This window comes from Phyllobates terribilis, unplaced genomic scaffold (genome assembly GCF_046119375.1).
Source record: "Phyllobates terribilis strain yellow unplaced genomic scaffold, ASM4611937v1 Scaffold_15__1_contigs__length_34870131, whole genome shotgun sequence".
Taxonomy (NCBI): domain Eukaryota; kingdom Metazoa; phylum Chordata; class Amphibia; order Anura; family Dendrobatidae; genus Phyllobates; species Phyllobates terribilis.
Window position 1 is genome coordinate 8,817,405 of NW_027362775.1, and position 19,037 is coordinate 8,836,441.

Below are 19,037 nucleotides of genomic sequence, written 5' to 3' on the forward strand. Positions count from 1 at the left end.
CTGCCCGTCTGAGTATGAGGTAGAACAGATGGTTGAGTCTGCAGAGCTGTTTACTCATACTATAGCCTGGGAATCAGAGGTCGACTCCAGCGCTTCTGTGAATCCAGACGAGGAAATGATCTGCACTGATGCCCAGAATCTTTATGAGTCGGATCCAGGACCAGACGCAGAAGGTTCTGACTATAATGTAGACCCTCATTCCCAAACTGTAACTCCTGTTGGTGGAGACAATGAGGAAGACGATGATAAGACTCAAATACCTGATTGGAGCGACAACTTTAGTTTTTTGTCAGGGCAGGAACAGGTTGGCTCTGAGGACGACGGGTGTGATAACGCACAAGGTGATGATGACGAGGTTGGAGATCCCACTTACTGTCAACCCACATTCAGCCAAGAGATGAGGTCAGCAGAGGAGGTGGAGGAAGATGCTAGTGACGACGAGGTCAGGTTGCGCCTTCCTGGACAGAGACGTAGTACTGGAAGCACGTCAACAACTGCATCCTCAAACACAACTCTGCCTCTCACCACAAGTCGTGGTGGCTCTTCAGGTCGCATGGGTGCTAAGCCTTGCATAGCCTGGGCATTTTTTCAGATCGATAAAGATGACCCAACTCGTGTTATCTGTAACATTTGTCAGCAAAAGCTAAGTAGAGGCCAAAAAATACATAGTTTGAGTACTTCATGTATGAACCGGCACGTGGACATGAAGCATAAGTTGCAGTGGGAAGCTCAGTGTGCTACAATGCGGCCTAGCCGGCCGGGCCAACCACCGTCTGCCATATCTTGTGCATCCGCGGCCTCTTCATCCTCTGTGACTGGGGGGACAGCAGTCACACCTGTTTTGGGGCGCAGACCTGCCACCTCTTTACCCGCAACAGCCAGCGTGATTGGCAGGTCATCATTTTCTTTGGAGGTGGTAACACCAGCTGGTGTTGAGCGCTGCCCGACATCGATAGCACCACCTTTGGATTAAGGCAACCTAACATGTCCGCCTGCATCTTCCTCACAGACCGGCAGTTTGCCGGGGACACCCTTATCAACCCCGTCTAAGCACAATAGCCAGCCCTCGGTCCCTCAGATGTGGACAAGTAAAGGACCATTTCCTCCTAGCCATGAGAAAGCTAAGAGGTTGAATTTCACCATCTGTAAGCTCTTGGCTACAGAAATGCTGCCTTTCCGCCTGGTGGACACAGAGGATTTTCGAGACCTTATGTCCGTCGCAGTGCCCCAGTACCAGATGCCCAGTCGGCACTACTTCTCAAAGAAAGGTGTGCCTGCGCTCCACCAGCATGTCGCACACAACATCACCGCTTCTTTGAGAAACTCTGTGTGTGACAGGGTGCATTTCACCACAGACACTTGGACGAGTAGGCATGGACAGGGGCGTTACATGTCGCTGACTGGGCACTGGGTAACTATGGTGACAGCAGGACAAGGGGCTGCTGTCCAAGTCTTGCCGTCCCCACGAGTTGTGCGTCAATTCTCTTTATGTCAAAGTTCCTCCACTGCTTCTGCCTCCTCAACCTCCTCTCGGTCTTCCACCTGCACCCAAAGCCTGTCTGGTCATGCCACAAGCTTTCTAACTGCGCAGAAGGGATCCTGCACACCTCCTTACTATGCTGGCAGTAGGGCTCAACGTCATCAGGCGGTTTTTACATTGAAATGTCTGGGAAATGTGAGTCACACAGCTGAGGAGTTGTGGTCAGCTCTGGAGAACCAATTTCATGAATGGTTGTCTCCACTGGACCTGAAACCAGGGAAGGCCGTGTGCGACAATGCTGCAAACCTGGGTGCGGCCCTTCGCCGGGGCAATGTCACACACGTGCCTTGTATGGCTCACGTGTTGAACCTGGTTGTCCAGCAATTTTTAGCCCACTATCCCAGACTAGATGGCCTTCTGCAGAGGGCACGGTCGCTGTGTGCTCACTTCCGCCGTTCGCATCCCGCAGCTCAGCGACTTACATCTCTACAGAAGTCGTTGGTCCTGCCACTTCACCGGCTAAAATGCGATGTGCCTACCCGGTGGAATTCAACTCTGCACATGTTGCAGCGACTGTGGCAGCACAGACAAGCCCTGGTGCAATACGTTCTGACGTATAGCCTGGGCCAACGAGATTCAGAGGTGGGGCAAATCACGCTGGAGCAGTGGTCTCAGATCAGGGACCTATGCACCCTTCTGCACAGTTTTGAAATGGCGACGAAGATGTTTAGTGCTGACGATGCCATTATCAGCATGACTATTCCGGTGATTTACATGCTGGAGCACATGTTAAACAGAATTCGGAGTCAGGTGGTGGCACAAGAGGAGGTGGAGGAAGTAGACGAGGAGGAGTTGTATGCGGAAGGGCTAACATCTGCAAGGTCCAGACGGTCGGCAGCACCAAGGTGGCAGGCATGTGAGGGTGGGGGAGATGGTTTTACCAGGGCGCATGGTAGCAGCCAAACTAGTGAGGAAGGTGCAGGAGCCCAGGAAGAAGTGGAGGACGAACTGATGGAAGACTCATCAGATGAGGGAGACCTTGATCACATTTCTGTTGTGCGAGGTTGGGGGGAGAGGACAGAGGAAGGAAGCATGATTGTTACCTCGCCACCAACACAACAGGGACTTGGTGCTCCTGGATGCGCAACACACATGAGTGCCTTCTTGCTGCACTACCTGCAACATGACCCTCGAATTGTGAGAATTAGAAATAATCCTGACTACTGGGTTGCCACACTGTTAGATCCCCGGTACAAAAGTAAATTTGCAGAATTTATTCCTGCCATAGAAAGGGATGCACGCATGCAGGAGTATCAGCAGAGACTGTTGCAGAATCTTACATGTGCTTTTCCACAAAATACCAGTGGTGCACGTAGTGAATCTCACAGTTCCAACTTGCCAACCGTAGGACCGTCAAGTGTTCAGCACTCAAACCGTAACAGAACCACAGTATCTGCTGGTAACATCAATTTTGCGGAATCATTTCACCACTTTTTTAGCCCATCCTTTGCAAGGCCACAGGAGACAAGAAGTCTGACACATAGTCAACGCCTAGAGACGATGGTACAGGAGTATCTCCAAGTAAACATTGAAGCCATGACTGTGTCACTGGACCCTTGCTCTTTTTGGGCTTCCAATCTGGATAAATGGCCGGAGCTAGCCACTTACGCCTTGGAGATCTTGTCATGCCCCGCAGCCAGCGTTCTGTCTGAACGTGTGTTCAGCGCTGCTGGTGGTGTGTTGACAGATAAGCGCACGCAGCTCTCCACTGATAATGTAGACAGACTCACGTTCATAAAGATGAACAAATCATGGATCCGAAACGACTTTTCTACCCCTGTGTCATCCTGGGGAGAGTAAAAGATGGATGATTGGTTAAAATCACCCTACCAACCGTTTTAAGCTTTCAAATTACTAATCATGTTTATCTGTATCTTGGCTGGAAAATAATTTGGGCTTTGTAGCAGTGTGCAGCACTGATTCTATTAGGCCATCTATAATAAGCTCCACCAGATTTAAAATTACTAATCATGTTTATCTGTATCTTGACTGGAAAATAATTTGGGCTTTGTAGCAGTGTGCAGCACTGATCCTATTAGGCCATCTATACTAAAGCTTCACCAGATTTCAAATTAATAATAATTTTTAGCTGCATCTAGCCCGGAAAATAATTTTGGGGCTCCGAGATGCGCAAGACACATAAGTGCCTTCTTGCTGCACTACCTGCAGCATGACCCTCATATTGTCAGAATTCGAAGTAATCATGACTACTGGGTTGCCACACTCTTAGATCCCCCAAACTTTTCGATCAACCTTTTCATTTTAATAAAGACCAAAAAAATGGTCATTTTTGAAATTATAAGCATTAGCAGGTTGTTAGAAACTGAAATCAAACAGTTTTCAACTCAAAACTTTATTCTAGGTGATGTTACATTTTCACATAGGACCCCTTGTTCGAAAGGAGCTTCTGAACTCTCTCGTCCATTGAATTTGTCAGGTTTTGGATGGTTTCTGCTTCAATTGTTTTGCATGAGGACAGAATACCCTCCCAGAGCTGTTGCTTAGATGTGAACTGCCTCCCGCCATCATAGACACTCCTTTTGATGATGCTCCAGAGGTTCTGAATGGGGTAGAGGTCAGGGGAGCATGGGGGTCACACCATAAGTTTGTCCCCTTTTATGCCCATATCAGCCAGAGATGCAGATGTTTTATGTGCAGCATGAGATGGTGCATTATCATGCAAAAAAATGATCTTGCTGTGAAATACACGGTTCTTCTTCTTGAACCATGGCAGGAAGTGCTGTTTGAGAAAATCCACATACATTATGGAGTTCATCTTTAGCGCCTTCAGGGATCCTAAAGGGGCCGACAATCTCTCTCCCCATGATTCCAGCCCAAAACATTACTCCACCTCCTCCTTGATGGCGCTGTAGCCGTGTTTGCGTGGGGTGTCCATCAACCAGCCATCCTCCACTCCATCCATCTGGACAATCGAGCGTTGCACGGCACTCATGCGTGAACAAAACAGTTTTGAAATCAGTCTTCATGTAATGTTTGGCCCACTGGAGCCATTTCTGCTTGTGTGAAGTGGATAGAGGAGGTCGACAGGATGGCGTATGCACAGCTGCAAACCTCTGAAGGACCCTGCATCTTGTTGTTCGGGGGACGTTGGAGGCACCAGCAGCTTCAAAAACTTGTCTGCTGCTATGGCTTTTTTGCCGCTGCTCTTTCAACCTGACGTAATTGCCTGTAGGAAAGAGTCCTCAATTTGCCCTTATCAGCACGCACACGTGTGTACTGTGAATCAGCTACATACTTCTTGATTGCCAAGATACTTCATCCTGATCATCGTACAATGTTGATTGTAGTCATGCCTTGACCTAAACACTCCACAATTTGTTGCTTCTCAGCAGCCGACACATCCTTTTTCTTTCCCATTTTGGCAGAAAATGTAGGCTGCTTAATAATGTGAGACAGCCTTCTTAAGTAGTCTTGCCTTTCATTGGACACACCTGCCAAACTAATTAGCACAGGTGTCTGCAATTGCTTACAGTGATATAAAGAGCCCTGACACACATCACCATCAATGAGTTTAACTGACAAACAAACAAATTCTTCCCTTATCACTCCTAAACACTTTTTGCATAATAATTTGGAGCACAGTGTACATGTGCTTTTCCACAAAACACCAGTGGTTCACGTAGTGAATCTTACAGTTCTAACTTGCCAACCGTGGTCTGTATGGAGTTGTTCAATAAAGGGCCAAAAATTAAGATAACATAGATGGGAGAGGTCTCTATGAATAGGAATTCCTAAGTATTTGATACCCTGTGAGGGCCAGGCAAAGGGAAAGTTGGACTGGATGGAATCCTATATGGATTTGGGGAGGGAGACATGGAGGGCCTCAGACTTGATTGATTTTAAAATTTGACCATGTAACAAAGTGATCTATTTCAGCCATAACAGCATGGATGGATATATGTGATTGAGTGATATATACTAGGACATCATCAGCAAATTGAGAGCACTTGTACTCGGTGCCTCCCACCTCAATCCACCTAATATTGGGGTTATGGCGAATTGATGAGAGCAGGTGCTCCGTCACTAGGATGTATAAGAGAGGGGACAGAGGACATCCCTGCCTTGTCCCATTGGTGATTGTGAAAGGTGATGAAAATGTTCTGATGCACCCCCTGGGCCTTGGGACACCCGGAGCCGGACCCTTTTTGGTGGATGCTGGTGGTTGTAGTCTTCGTGGCGGCGACCCGGTTCCGTGGCTCAGGGTGGTCAAACCAGTGGCGGAACTATTTATGTGGTTTTGATGTTTAAATGTCCGACTACGCCACCCGTGGATTGCGGTCAGAGTGAACCGCCGCTACAGGGCAGACCGCTGAGGCTGGTGTTGTGGGTGCAGCAGAGCGTAGCATAACTCCCCACGGGAGGAGTATAGCCTCAGGGCAGTGTATGCGGAGGATGGGGGTGATGGTGCAGGGCAGCAGCAGTAACGACACGGAGTCAGTGATGCAGTTCAGGGCCTTTACTCACAGTTCTTATTATCCAGACCCCATCTGCAGGTAACGGCTGCCCACGTCGTACTGTGCTCACCAGGTGAGGGGCTCAGACAACTCCCAGATAACTTTGGAGTGCTTCACAGGACCCCCTTTGTGTGTCCTTTGTCTGGCCTTTCTTACCAACACTTCTGTCTGGCTGCCTCGGGCCTCCTCTTGGTAAACTTGGCGCCAGTTTCCCTGACCCTATGTGGTGCCTTCCTAGCGGGTGTAGCGAGGGGCTGCGCCACATAAAATGTCAGAGCCTCCGGTTTCTAGCTGAGGGTCGTTTCCTGCCTCCACTAGTTCGGGGATCGGTCTCCCCATTTGGCCTGACCCCTCCACGCAGGTGGATTCGGGCGTGCGGTGGCGACTCGCCCGTCCGCACCCCTGGGATCCCTTCATTCCTCGTTCCTGGAGCCTTCTCCGCTCCTCTTCCTTCCTTCTCCCTCTTCCAGGCCTGGGCCTCTGTTACTAGTCCCGCCTCCGGAGCAGAGCTCATGCAGAGCCCCTGCTCCCTGCCACTTCTGCTCAGACTTCTCTGCACTGAACTAAGATGGTGCCCACCTTTTATACTCCCTTCTCAATGCACCCAGGAACTGCTTCCTCCCTGCTCCTGCACTACAGGGTTCCCCTTCCTCAGTGTTCCCTCCCCCCACTCCAGCCAGGGACAGGGACTGTCGTGCCCATCTCAGGGGCATATTGGTCGCCCTGCCCCACGGCAATGTGGTGTAATGCATGCAGGTGTCGGGTCCTGATCCACACTCCATCCTTACCTGAGAGAGAGATATCACACCTCTGGGTGAGGTGCAATACGTCTGTAGCAACTGAGCCCTCAGGGTGCTACAGTTCCATTTATCTTCAGCCTAGGTGACGTATTGTGATACAGGGCCGTGATTTTGGCTATAAAAGGGTCCCCTAGACCCCTACCCCAAGCTTTTTAAGAGAATCATATATGGCGTGCCAGGAGACTCTATGGAATGCTTTCTCAGCATCCAACGAGAGTATCTAATTACAAATTTTTAACTGCATCTAGCCCAGGAAATACTTTGTGCCTAGTAGCAGTGTCTGCTAGTCAGCGGATTATCCCGGCTGTTAAGCAAGCTACACCACCTGTAGTTTGGACACTTAATTTTTTCAAAGGAAATGCTTCGGGACCACGGGATACTCAGTGAAGAGCATCAGGAGGCACCCCAAGGCATAGGGGCTGGGACTGGCAGTAGGATGCCTTGCTGTCGACAGCCGAGCTCGATCCTTATAAAAGCTTTTTAACTGCAGCAGCTTTAGTGGACGCTACTGGAGCTGGAATTACGCGGCTGCTGGCATGAGACTTGCCCTCCAATAGATCCTTGTAAATGGATTTAAAGTGTATTCATTCAAATTAGAGAGAAAATTTAAATTAAAAAGCTTAGAGCTGCCTCCACCACAGGGGGGCTCGCTCGACCCACCAGCGGACAGGCACCAGTATTGGGAGAGGGGGGCTGGCCATCAGGGTTCACCGCGGCTCTGGCACAAACCCGGCGACACGGAGGTGGCACGGGCAGGAGCGGACTGGCCGTGTCGGCTTCTCACTTTTTGGATTTTAGAAGGGCATGACATGCCTATATCTGTGTCTCCCCCTCCTTTTACTCCTCCACCTCATTTATTTTCACATGACTATATGTACTTGACACTTTTCCATGTGTTAGTTATGTCTTCTGAGCAGTTTGTCAGCTTTTGGACACCTTTGAAGGTGTTTTCTATGTGTTTCTATGTGTTTTTGTTTGCCTGCCATTGGTTTTAACGGTGTTCGAAGGTGTTCGACGAACAGTTCGACGAACAGTTCGGCGAACACACGGGTGTTCGACGAACCGAACCGAACTCGAACACTACGGGGGTGGCTCAACACTAATCAAGACTGTTTTAAAGCCTCTTGGAGGAGTGGTAGAGGTAGCAGTGGATTAAAAAGACAATATCAATGCCCCTTAGAAAAGTTGTGGAGGTCGCAGTGAAATAAAAAGACAATAACAATGCCCCTTAGAAGATTGGTGGAGGTTACAGTGGAATAAAAAGACAATATCAATGCCCCTTGGAAGAGTGGTGGAGGTTACAGTGGAATAAAAAGACAATATCAATGCCCTGTGTAAGAAATTTGGAGGTCACAGTAGCTTAACAAGATGGTTTTAATGCCCCTTGGAAGAGTCGTGGACGTCGCAGAGGTTGCAGAAGGTTACAAAGGAATAAAAAGACATTGTCAATACCCCTTGGAAGAGCTGTGGAGCTCAGAGCGGTTTAACCAGACGTTTTTTTTGCCCCTTGGAAGAGACTTGGAGGTCACAGTAGCTTAACAAGACGGTTTTAATGCCCCTTGGAAGAGTGGTGGAGGTCGCAATGGAATAAAAAGACAATAACAATGCACCGTGGAAGAGACGTGGAGGTCACAGTAGCATAACAAGACGGTTTTAATGCCCCTTGGAAGAGACGTGGAGGTCACAGTGGATAAAAAAGACAATATCAAAGCCCCTTGGAAGAGTGGTGGAGGTCGCAGTGGAAAACAGAGACAATATCAATGCCCCTTGGAAGAGTGGTGGAGGTTACAGTCGAATAAAAAGACAATATCAATGCCTCTTGGAAGAGCTGTGGAGTACAGAGTCGTTTAACCAGACGGTTTTAATGCCCCTTGGAAGAGACGTGGAGGTCACAGTAGCTTAACAAAACTGTTTTAATGACCCTTGGAAGAGTGGTGGAGGTCGCAGAGGATTAAAAAGACAATATCAATGCCCCTTAGAAAAGTGGTGGAGGTCGCAGTGGAAAAAAAAGACAATATCAATTCCACTTGGAAGAGATGTGGAGGTCGCAGTGGAATAAAAAGACAATGTCAATGCCTCATGGAAGAGAATTGGAGGTCACAGTAGCTTAACAAGATTGTTTTAATGCCCCTTGGAAGAGAGGTGGAGGTCGCAGTTGAATAAAAAGACAATATCAATGCCCCTTGGAAGAGTGGTGGAGGTTACAGTGGAATAAAAAGACAATATCAATGACCCTTGGAAGAGTGGTGGAGGTCGCAGTGGAATAAAAAGACAATATTAATGCCACTTGGAAGAGTGGTGGAGGTCGCAGTAAAATAAAAAGACAATATCAATTCCCCTTGGAAGAGTGGTGGAAGTTACAGTGGAATAAAAAGACAATATCATTGCCCCTTGGAAGAGCTGTGGAGTTTAAAGTGGTTTAACCAGAAGGTTTTAATGCATCGTGGAATAGACGTGGAATTCTCTGTAGATAAACAAGATGGCTTTAATGCTTCTTGGAAGAGAGATGGAGGTCGCAGTGGATAAAAAAGACAAAATCAATGCCCCTTGGAAGAATGGTGGAAGTTACAGAGGAATAAAAAGACAATATCAATGCCTCTTGCAAGAGCTGTGGAGTTCAGAGTGGTTTAAATTGACGGTTTTAATGCCCCTTGGAAGGGACGTGGAGGTCACAGTAGCTTAACAAGACGGTTTTAATGCCCCTTGGACGAGTGGTGGAGGTCGCAATGGATTAAAAAGACATTATAGATGCCCCTTGGAAGAGTGGTGGAGGTCGCAGTGGAATAAAAAGAAAATATCAATGTCCCTTAGAAGAGTGGTGGAGGTTACAGTGGAAAAAAAGACAATATCAATGTTCCTTGGATGAGGGGTGAAGGTCGCAGTGGAATAAAAAGACAATATCAAAGTCCCTTGGAAGAGTGGTGGAGGTCACAGTGGATTAAAAAGACAATATCAATGCCCCTTGGAAGAGTGGTGGTGGTCGCAGTGGAATAAAAAGACAATATCAATGCCCCGTGGAAGGGAAGTGGAGGTCACAGTAGCTTAACAAGAAGGTTTTAATGCCCCTTGGAAGAGTGGTGGAGGTCGCAGTGGATTAAAAAGACTACCAAATCCCCTTCGAAGAGTTGTGGAGGTCGCAGTGGAAAAAAAAACAATATCAATGCCCATTGGAAGATTTGTGGAGGTTACAGTTGAATAAAAAGACAATATCAATGCCTCTTGGAAGAGCTGTGGAGTTCAGAGTGGTTTAACCATGCTGTTTTAATGCCCCTTGGAAGAGACGTGGAGGTCACAGAAGCTTATCAAGACTGTTTTAAAGCCCCTTGGAGGAGTGGTAGAGGTCGCAGTGGTTTAAAAAGGCAATATCAATGCCCCTTGGAAGAGTGGTGGAGGTTACAGTAGAATAAAAAGACAATATCAATGCCCCTTGGAAGAGTGGTGGAGGTTACAGTGGAATAAAAAGACAATATCAATGTCCCTTGGAAGAATGGTGGAGGTTACAGTGGAATGAAAAGACAAAATCAATGCCCCTTGGAAAAGTGGTGGAGGTTCCAATTAAATAAAAAGACAATATCAATGCCCCTTGGAAGAGACGTGGAGGTCACAGTGGAATAAAAAGACAATATTAATGCCCCTTGGAAGAGTGGTGGAGGTAGCAGTAAAATAAAAAGACAATATCATTGCCCCTTGGAAGAGTGGTGGAGGTTAGAATGGAATAAAAAGACAATATCAATGACCCTTGGAAAAGCTGTGGAGTTCACAGTGGTTTAACCAGAAAGTTTTAATGCACCGTGGAATAGACGTGGAGGTCACAGTAGCTTAACAAGACGGTTTCAATGCTTCTTTGAAGAGTGATGGAGGTCGCAGTGAAATAAAAAGACAATATCAATGCCCCTTGGAAGAGTGGTGGAGGTTACAGTGGAATGAAAAGACAATTGCAATGCCCTGTGGAAGAAAGGTGGACATCACAGTAGCTTAACAAGACAGTTTTAATGCCCCTTGGCGGAGTGGTGGAGGTCGCAGTGGAATAAAAAGACAATAACAATGCCCTGTGGAAGAGACGTGGAGGTCACAGTAGCTTAGCAAGACAGTTTTAATGCCCCTTAGAACAGTGGTGGATTTTACAGTGGAATAAAAATACAATATCAATGCCCTTTGGAAGAGTGGTGGAGGTCGCAGTGGAATAAAAAGACAATATCAATGCCCATTGGAAAAGTGGTGGAGGTTCCAATTAAATAAAAAGACAATATCAATGCCCCTTGGAAGAGACGTGGAGGTCACAGTGGAATAAAAAGACAATTTTAATGCCCCTTGGAAGAGTGGTGGAGGTAGCAGTAAAATAAAAAGACAATATCATTGCCCCTTGGAAGAGTGGTGGAGGTTAGAGTGGAATAAAAAGACAATATCAATGACCCTTGGAAAAGCTGTGGAGTTCACAGTGGTTTAACCAGAAAGTTTTAATGCACCGTGGAATAGACGTGGAGGTCACAGTAGCTTAACAAGACGGTTTCAATGCTTCTTTGAAGAGTGATGGAGGTCGCAGTGAATTAAAAAGACAATATCAATGCCCCTTGGAAGAGTGGTGGAGGTTACAGTGGAATGAAAAGACAATTACAATGCCCTATGGAAGAGACGTGGACATCACAGTAGCTTAACAAGACAGTTTTAATGCCCCTTGGCAGAGTGGTGGAGGTCGCAGTGGAATAAAAAGACAATAACAATGCCCTGTGGAAGAGACGTGGAGGTCACAGTAGCTTAGCAAGACGGTTTTAATGCCCCTTAGAACAGTAGTGGATTTTACAGTGGAATAAAAATACAATATCAATGCCCTTTGGAAGAGTGGCGGAGGTCGCAGTGGAATAAAAAGACAATATCAATGCCCCTTGGAAGAGTGGTGGATGTCGCAGTGGAATAAAAAGACAATATCAATGCCCCTTGGAAGAGTGGTGGAGGTCGCAGTGGAATAACCTCACTGGTACATGCTCTGTATAACTTCTCTGCTTGCCGTGTCTGCTGTAATGTAATGCTCTGCTTTGCTGATTCACCTCACTGGTACATGCTCTGTATAACTTCTCTGCTTGCTGTGTCTGCTGTAATCTAATGCTCTGCTTTGCTGATTCACCTCACTGGTACATGCTCTGCATAACTTCTCTGCTTGCTGTGTCTGCTCTGATCTAATGCTCTGCTTTGCTGATTCACCTCACTGGTACATGCTCTGCATAACTTCTCTGCTTGCTGTGTCTGCTGTAATCTAATGCTCTGCTTTGCTGATTCACCTCACTGTTACATGCTCTGCATAACTTCTCTGCGTTATCTGTCCCACTCCATTCAATACCCACATATGTCTGTCCCTTCCCCACTATAGATCTTATCTGATTTTTAGAGGTGCTAAACTGCACAGACTAGAGTCCTAGCTCTGTGTTTGATCACCCAGCCATCTCCTGGTGAGACGACCAGCTGCTAATTTAGCCATATGCAGCTCCCACAATGCCCTTCACCTGATAGTTTAATGTGCCCTATATATTTAGAAACTCTGTAAGTGGTGGACGCGTCTTCTTGTGCAAAGTGGCTTCGGAGATAAGTGGCAGTTATTTCAGAGGCAGTTAGTCAGGGCAGGAGTCAGGTTAACCAACACTTTGACCACTTACTCTCTTTTAACTATGTTTCTGTTAGCTCTCAATTTTTCCTCTATCTTGCTCCCACCTGCTAACACTTTCTCTGCTCCTCTTCACTGCTGGAGATATCTCTCCAAATCCTGGTCCTCCTCGCCATATCCCCACAGTTACTTCTTCCTCCTATCCGCGACTTCCACAAATGGTCGCAACCCTTCTAACCTCATACCCTTCCAACCAATTCCCACTTCCTTAGTTGCTCTAACAGGAGCTCTATGGAACGCTCGCTCTGTCTGCAACAAACTTTCCTTCTTCCACGATCTTTTCATTGCAAACAAACTTTCCTTCCTCGCCATCACTGAAACCTGGCTCACCCCCTCTGACACAGACTCCCCAGCAGCACTTTCATATGGCATATTCCACCTTTCCCAACCCCCCGCCCCAACGGCAAACATGGCAGAGGCGTAGGTTTTCTCCTATCAGAACACTGCGCTTTCACCCAAATCCCACTGCCACCCTCTGTTACACTCCCCTCTTTTGAGGTGCACTGTGTGCGCATTTATTCCCCCTCCAACCTCCAACTGGCCGTCGTTTACCGACCCCCAGGGCAAGCCACCACCTTCTTAGACGACTTCACAACCTGGCTGCTTCACTTCCTCTCCACTGACATCCCCACTATCATAATGGGTGACTTCAACATCCCCATTAACACTTCCCACTCGTCTGTCTCTAAGTTCCTATCTCTCACTTCCTCCTTCGGACTCACTCAATGGTCTTCCACACCCACCCACAAAGATGGCCACACACTGGACCTCATCTTCACCCGCCTCTGTTCCCTATCTAACCTCTCTAACTCACCTCTCCCTCTCTCTGATCACAGCCTACTTACATACTCTTCTCTCTCCTCCCCGGGGCAACAATCCCCACTCCACAAACTTGCATACCCTTGCAGAAACCTCAAACACCTTGACTTACACTCACTCTCTGAATCCCTCCTCCCTCTTACAGACATAAATTCCTTACACGATGCAGACGTTGCTGCTGCTTCATATAACACCACAATAGCTGCAGCTCTAGACTCGATCGCCTCTCTCATACACACCACATCTCGCACATTCAACAGGCAACCCTGGCACACTAAACTTACTAAAGAACTGCGCCGGGCCTCCAGGGTTGCGGAGCGGAGATGGAAAAGGTCTCACTCCATCGAGCACTTCATTGCATTCAAGCAATCCCTCACTAATTTCAAGTCCGCACTCACTACAGCAAAACAAACCTACTTCTCATCTCTCATATCCTCCCTATCTCACAAACCTAAACAGCTATTTAACACTTTCAACTCTCTCCTTCGTCCCCCAGCACCTCCTCCCTCTTCTCTCATCTCAGCCGATGACTTTGCCTCATTCTTCAAACAGAAGATTGACACCATCAGACAAAACTTTTGCCTAATGTCCACACAACCCCTCCTCATATCTATTCAACCCTCCTCCTCCAAACCCCACTTCTCCACCATTACAGAAGGTCAAGTCTCCTCTTTACTCTCCAAATCACACCTCACCACCTGCGAACTTGACCCAATCCCATCCCACCTCATCACTAACCTTTCCACAGTCTTCATCCCATCCCTAACCCACCTCTTCAATCTGTCACTAACAACCGATGTCTTCCCCTCATGTTTCAAACATGCCGCAATCACACCCATCCTCAAAAAGACCTCCCTTGACCCTTCCTCTCTGACTAGCTACCGCCCCATATCACTCCTCCCCTTTGCCTCAAAACTACTAGAACAACATGTCCACCTTGATCTGTCCTCCCACCTCTCCTCCTGCTCCCTCTTCGACCGCCTGCAATCTGGCTTCCGACCGCATCACTCGACTGAAACTGCCCTGACCAAAGTCACCAACGACCTACTAAATGCCAAATTCAAGCGACACTACTCCATCCTCCTTCTTCTGGACCTGTCATCTGCCTTTGACACAGTGGACCATACCCTCTTACTCCAGATTCTCTCATCTCTTGGCATCACGGACTTTGCTCTATCTTCGATCTCCTCATACTTAACAGACAGGACATTCAGCGCCTCCCACTCATGCACCACCTCCTCTTCTCACCCCCTATCTCTTGGTGTCCCCCAAGGTTCAGTTCTAGGACCTCTGTTCTTCTCCATCTACACCTTTGGCCTGGGACAGCTCATAGAGTCTCACGGTTTTCAGTATCACCTCTATGCTGACGACACACAGATCTACCTCTCTGGACCCGATATCTCCTCCCTACTAACCAAAATCCCACAATGTCTGTCCGCCATGTCATCCTTCTTCTCTGACAGATTTCTAAAACTCAACATGGATAAAACAGAGTTCATCATCTTTTCACCCTCTCATTCACATCCCCCATCTGACATAGCCATCAAAGTCAATGGCTGTTCACTCTCCCCAGTCCCACAAGCTCGCTGCCTTGGAGTAACCCTGGACTCTGATCTCTCCTCAAGCCACATATCCAAGCCCTTTCCACTTCCTGCCAACTCCAACTCAAAAACATCTCCCGGATCCGTGCATTCCTCAGCAAAGACTCTGCAAAAACACTAGTGCATGCCCTCATCATATCCCGCCTCAACTACTGCAACTTCCTGCTCCTTGGCCTCCCTTACAACACTCTTGCGCCTCTCCAATCTATCCTAAACTCTGCTGCTCGACTAATTCACCTGTCCCCCAGCTATTCTCCGGCCTCGCCTCTCTGTCAATCTCTTCACTGGCTCCCCATTGCCCAGAGAATCCAGTTCAAAACTCTAACCATGGCATACAAAGCAATCCACAACCTGTCTCTCCCACACATCTGTGACCTAGTCTCCCGGTACTTACCTGCACGTAACCTCCGATCCTCACAAGATCTCCTTCTCTACTCCCCTCTTATCTCCTCCTCCCACAATCGTATACAAGATTTCTCCCGTGCATCCCCCCTATTCTGGAACTCTCTACCCCAACACATCAGACTCTCCCCGACCGTGGAAACCTTCAAAAGAAACCTGAAGACCCACCTCTTCTGACAAGCCTACTACCTGCAGTAACCACCGCTGCACGACCAACTCTACCCTCACCTAATGTATCCTCACCCATCCCTTCTAGAATGTGAGCCCTCACGGGCAGGGTCCTCGCTCCTCCTGTACCAGTCGCTGACTTGTTTTGTTAAGATTATGTAAATGCTTTTGTTATGCATATCCCTATCACATGTAAAGCGCCATGGAATAAATGGCGCTATAATAATAAATAATAATAATAAAAGACAATATCAATTCCCACAGGAAAAGTGGTGGAGGTTACAGTGGAATAAAAAGACAGTATCAATGCCCCTTTGATGAGCTGTGGAATTCAGAGTGATTTAACCTGACGGTTTTAATGTTCCTTGGAAGAGACGTGGAGGTCATAGTAGCTTAATAAGATGTTTTTAATGCGTTTTGGAAGAGTGGTGGAGGTCGCAGTGGATTAAAAAGACAATATCACTGACCCTTGGACGAGTGGTGGAGGTTACATTGGAATAAAAAGACAATATCAATGCCCCGTGGAATAGACATGGAGGTTACAGCAGCTTAACAAGACAGTTTAATGCCCCTTGGAAGAGTGGTGGAGGTCGCAGTTGATTAAAAAGACAATATAAATGCCCCTTAGAAGAGTGGTGGAGGTCGCAGCGAAATAAAAAGACAATATCAATGCCCCTTGGAAGATCTGTGGAGTTCAGATTGGTTTAACCATGCGGTTTTAATGTCCCTTGGAAGAGACGTGGAGGTCACAGTAGCTAAACAAAACTGTTTTAATGCCCCTTGGAAGAGTGTTGGAGGTCGCAGTGGAATAAAAAGACAATATCAATGCCCCTTGGAAGAGTGTTGGAGGTTCCAGTGGAATAAAAAGACAATACCAATGCCCTGTGGAAGAGACATGGAGGTCACAGTAGCTTAACAAGATGGTTTTAATGCCCCTTGGAAGAGTGTTGGAGGTCGCAGTGGAATAAAAAGACAATATCAATGCCCCTTGGAAGAGTGGTGGAGGATACAGTGGAATAAAAAGACATTATCAATGCCACTTGGAAGATCTGTGGAGTTCAGATTGGTTTAACCATACTGTTTTAATGCCCCTTGGAAGAGACGTGGAGATCACAGTAGCTTAACAAGACGGTTTTAATGCCACATGGAAGAGTGTTGGAGGTTGCAGTGGAATAAAAAGACAATACCAATGCCCCGTGGAAGAGACGTGGAGGTCACAGTAGCTTAACAAGATGGTTTTAATGCCCTTTGGAAGAGTGGTGGAGGTCGCAGTGGATTAAAAAGACAATATCAATGCCCTTAGGAAGAGTGTTGGAGGTCGCTGTGGAATAAAAATACAATATCAATGCCCCTTGGTAGAGTGGTGGAGGTTACAGTGGAATTTAAAGACAATATCAATGCCCCGTGGAAGAGATGTGGTGGTCAGTGTAGCTTAACAAGACAGTTTTAATGCCCCTTCGAAGAATGGTGAAGGTCGCAGTGGAATAAAAAGACAATGTCAATGCCCCTTGGAAGAGTGGTGGAGGGTAGAGTGGAATAGAAATACAATACCAATGCCCCTTGGTAGAGCTGTGGAGTTCTGAATGGTTTAACCAGACGGTTTTAATGCCCATTGGAAGTGACGTGGAGGTCACAGTAGCTTAAAAAGGTGTTTTTAATGCCCCTTGGAAAAGTTGTGGAGGTCGCAGTGGATTAAAAAGACAATATCAATGCCCCTTGGAAGAGTTGTGGAGGTGGCAGTCGAATAAATAGACAATATCAATGCCCCTCGGAAGAATGATGGAGGTCGCAGTGAAATAAAAAGACAATGTAATTGCCCCTAGCAAGAGTGGTGAAGGTTAGAGTGGAATAAAAAGACAATACCAATGCCCCTTGGAAGGGCTGTGGAGTTCAGAGTGGTTTAAGCACATGATTTTATTGCCCCTTGGAAAAAACGTGGAGGTCATAGTAGATTAACAAGACGGTTTTAATGCCCCTTGGAAAAGTGGTGGAGGTCACAGTGGATTAAAAACACAATATCAATGCCCTGTGGAAGACACGTGGATGTCTCAGAAGCTTAACAAGAAAGTTTTAATGCTCATTGGAAGAGTGGTGGAGGTCACAGTGGAATAAAAAGACAATATCAATGCCCCTTGAAAGAGTGGTGGAGGTTACTGTGAAATAAAAAGACAATATCAATGACTCTTGAAAGAGCTATGGAGTTCAGAGTGGTTTAACCAGATGGTTTTAATGCCCCTTGGAAGAGTGGTGGAGGTCGCAGTGCATTAAAAAGACAATATCAATACCCCTTGGAACAATGGTGGAGGTTACAGTGGAATAAAAAGACAATTTCAATGCCCCTTGGAAGAGCTGTGGAGTTCAGAGTGGTTTAACCAGACGGTTTTAATGCCCCTTGGAAGAGCTGTGGAGGTCACAATAGCTTAACAAGACTGTTTTAATGCCTATTGGAAGAGTGGTGGAGGTTGCAGTGGATTAAAAAGACAATATCAATGCCCCTTAGAAGAGAGGTGGAAGTCGCAGTGGAATAAAAAGACAATATAAATACCCCTTGGAAGAGTGGTGGAGGATACAGTGGAATAAAAAGACAAAATCAATGTCCCGTGGAATAGACATGGACGTTACAGTAGCTAAACAAGATGTTTTTAATGCACCTTGGGAGAGTGGTGGAAGTCGTAGTGGAATAAAAAGACAATATCAATGCCCCTTGAAAGAGTGCTGTAGGTTACAGTGGATTAAAAAGACAATATCAATGCCTCTTGCAAGAGCTGTGGAGTTCAGAGTGGTTTAAATTGACGGTTTTATTGCACCTTGGAAGAGACGTGGAGGTGACAGTAGCTAACAATACAGTTTTAATGCCCCTTGGAAGAGTGGTGGAGGTCGCAGCGGATGAAAATGACAATATCAATGCCACTTGGAAGAGTGGTGAAGGTCCCAGAGGAATAAAAAGATAATATAAATACCCCTTGGAAGAGTGGTGGAGCTAAAAGTGGAATAAAAAGACAATATCAATGCGCCGTGAAAGTGACGTGCAGGTCACAGTAGCTTAACAAGACGGTTTTAATTCGCCTTGGAAGAGAGGTGAAAGTTGCAGTGGAATAAAAAGTCAATATAAATGCCCCTTGGAAGAGTGCTGGAGGTTACGTTGGAATAAAAAGACAATATCAATGCCCCTTGCAAGAGCTGCGGAGTTCAGAGTATTTTAAATTGACGGATTTAATGCCGCTTGGAAGGGACGTGGAGGTGACAGAAGATTAACAAGACGGTTTTAATGCCCCTTGGAAGAGTGGTGGAGGTCGCAGCGGATTAAAAAGACGATATGAATGCCCCTTGGAAGAGTGGTGGAGGTCGCAGTGGAATAAAAAGACAATATCAATGCCCCTTGGAGAGTTGTGGAGGTTACAGTGGAATAAAAGACAATATCAATGCCCCTTGGAAGAGTGATGGAGGTTACAGTGGAATAAAAAGACAATATCAATGCCCCTTGGAACAGTGGTGGAGGTTACAGTTAAATAAAAAGACAATATCAATACCCCGTGGAAGAGATGTGGAGGTAACAATAGCTTAACAAGACGGTTT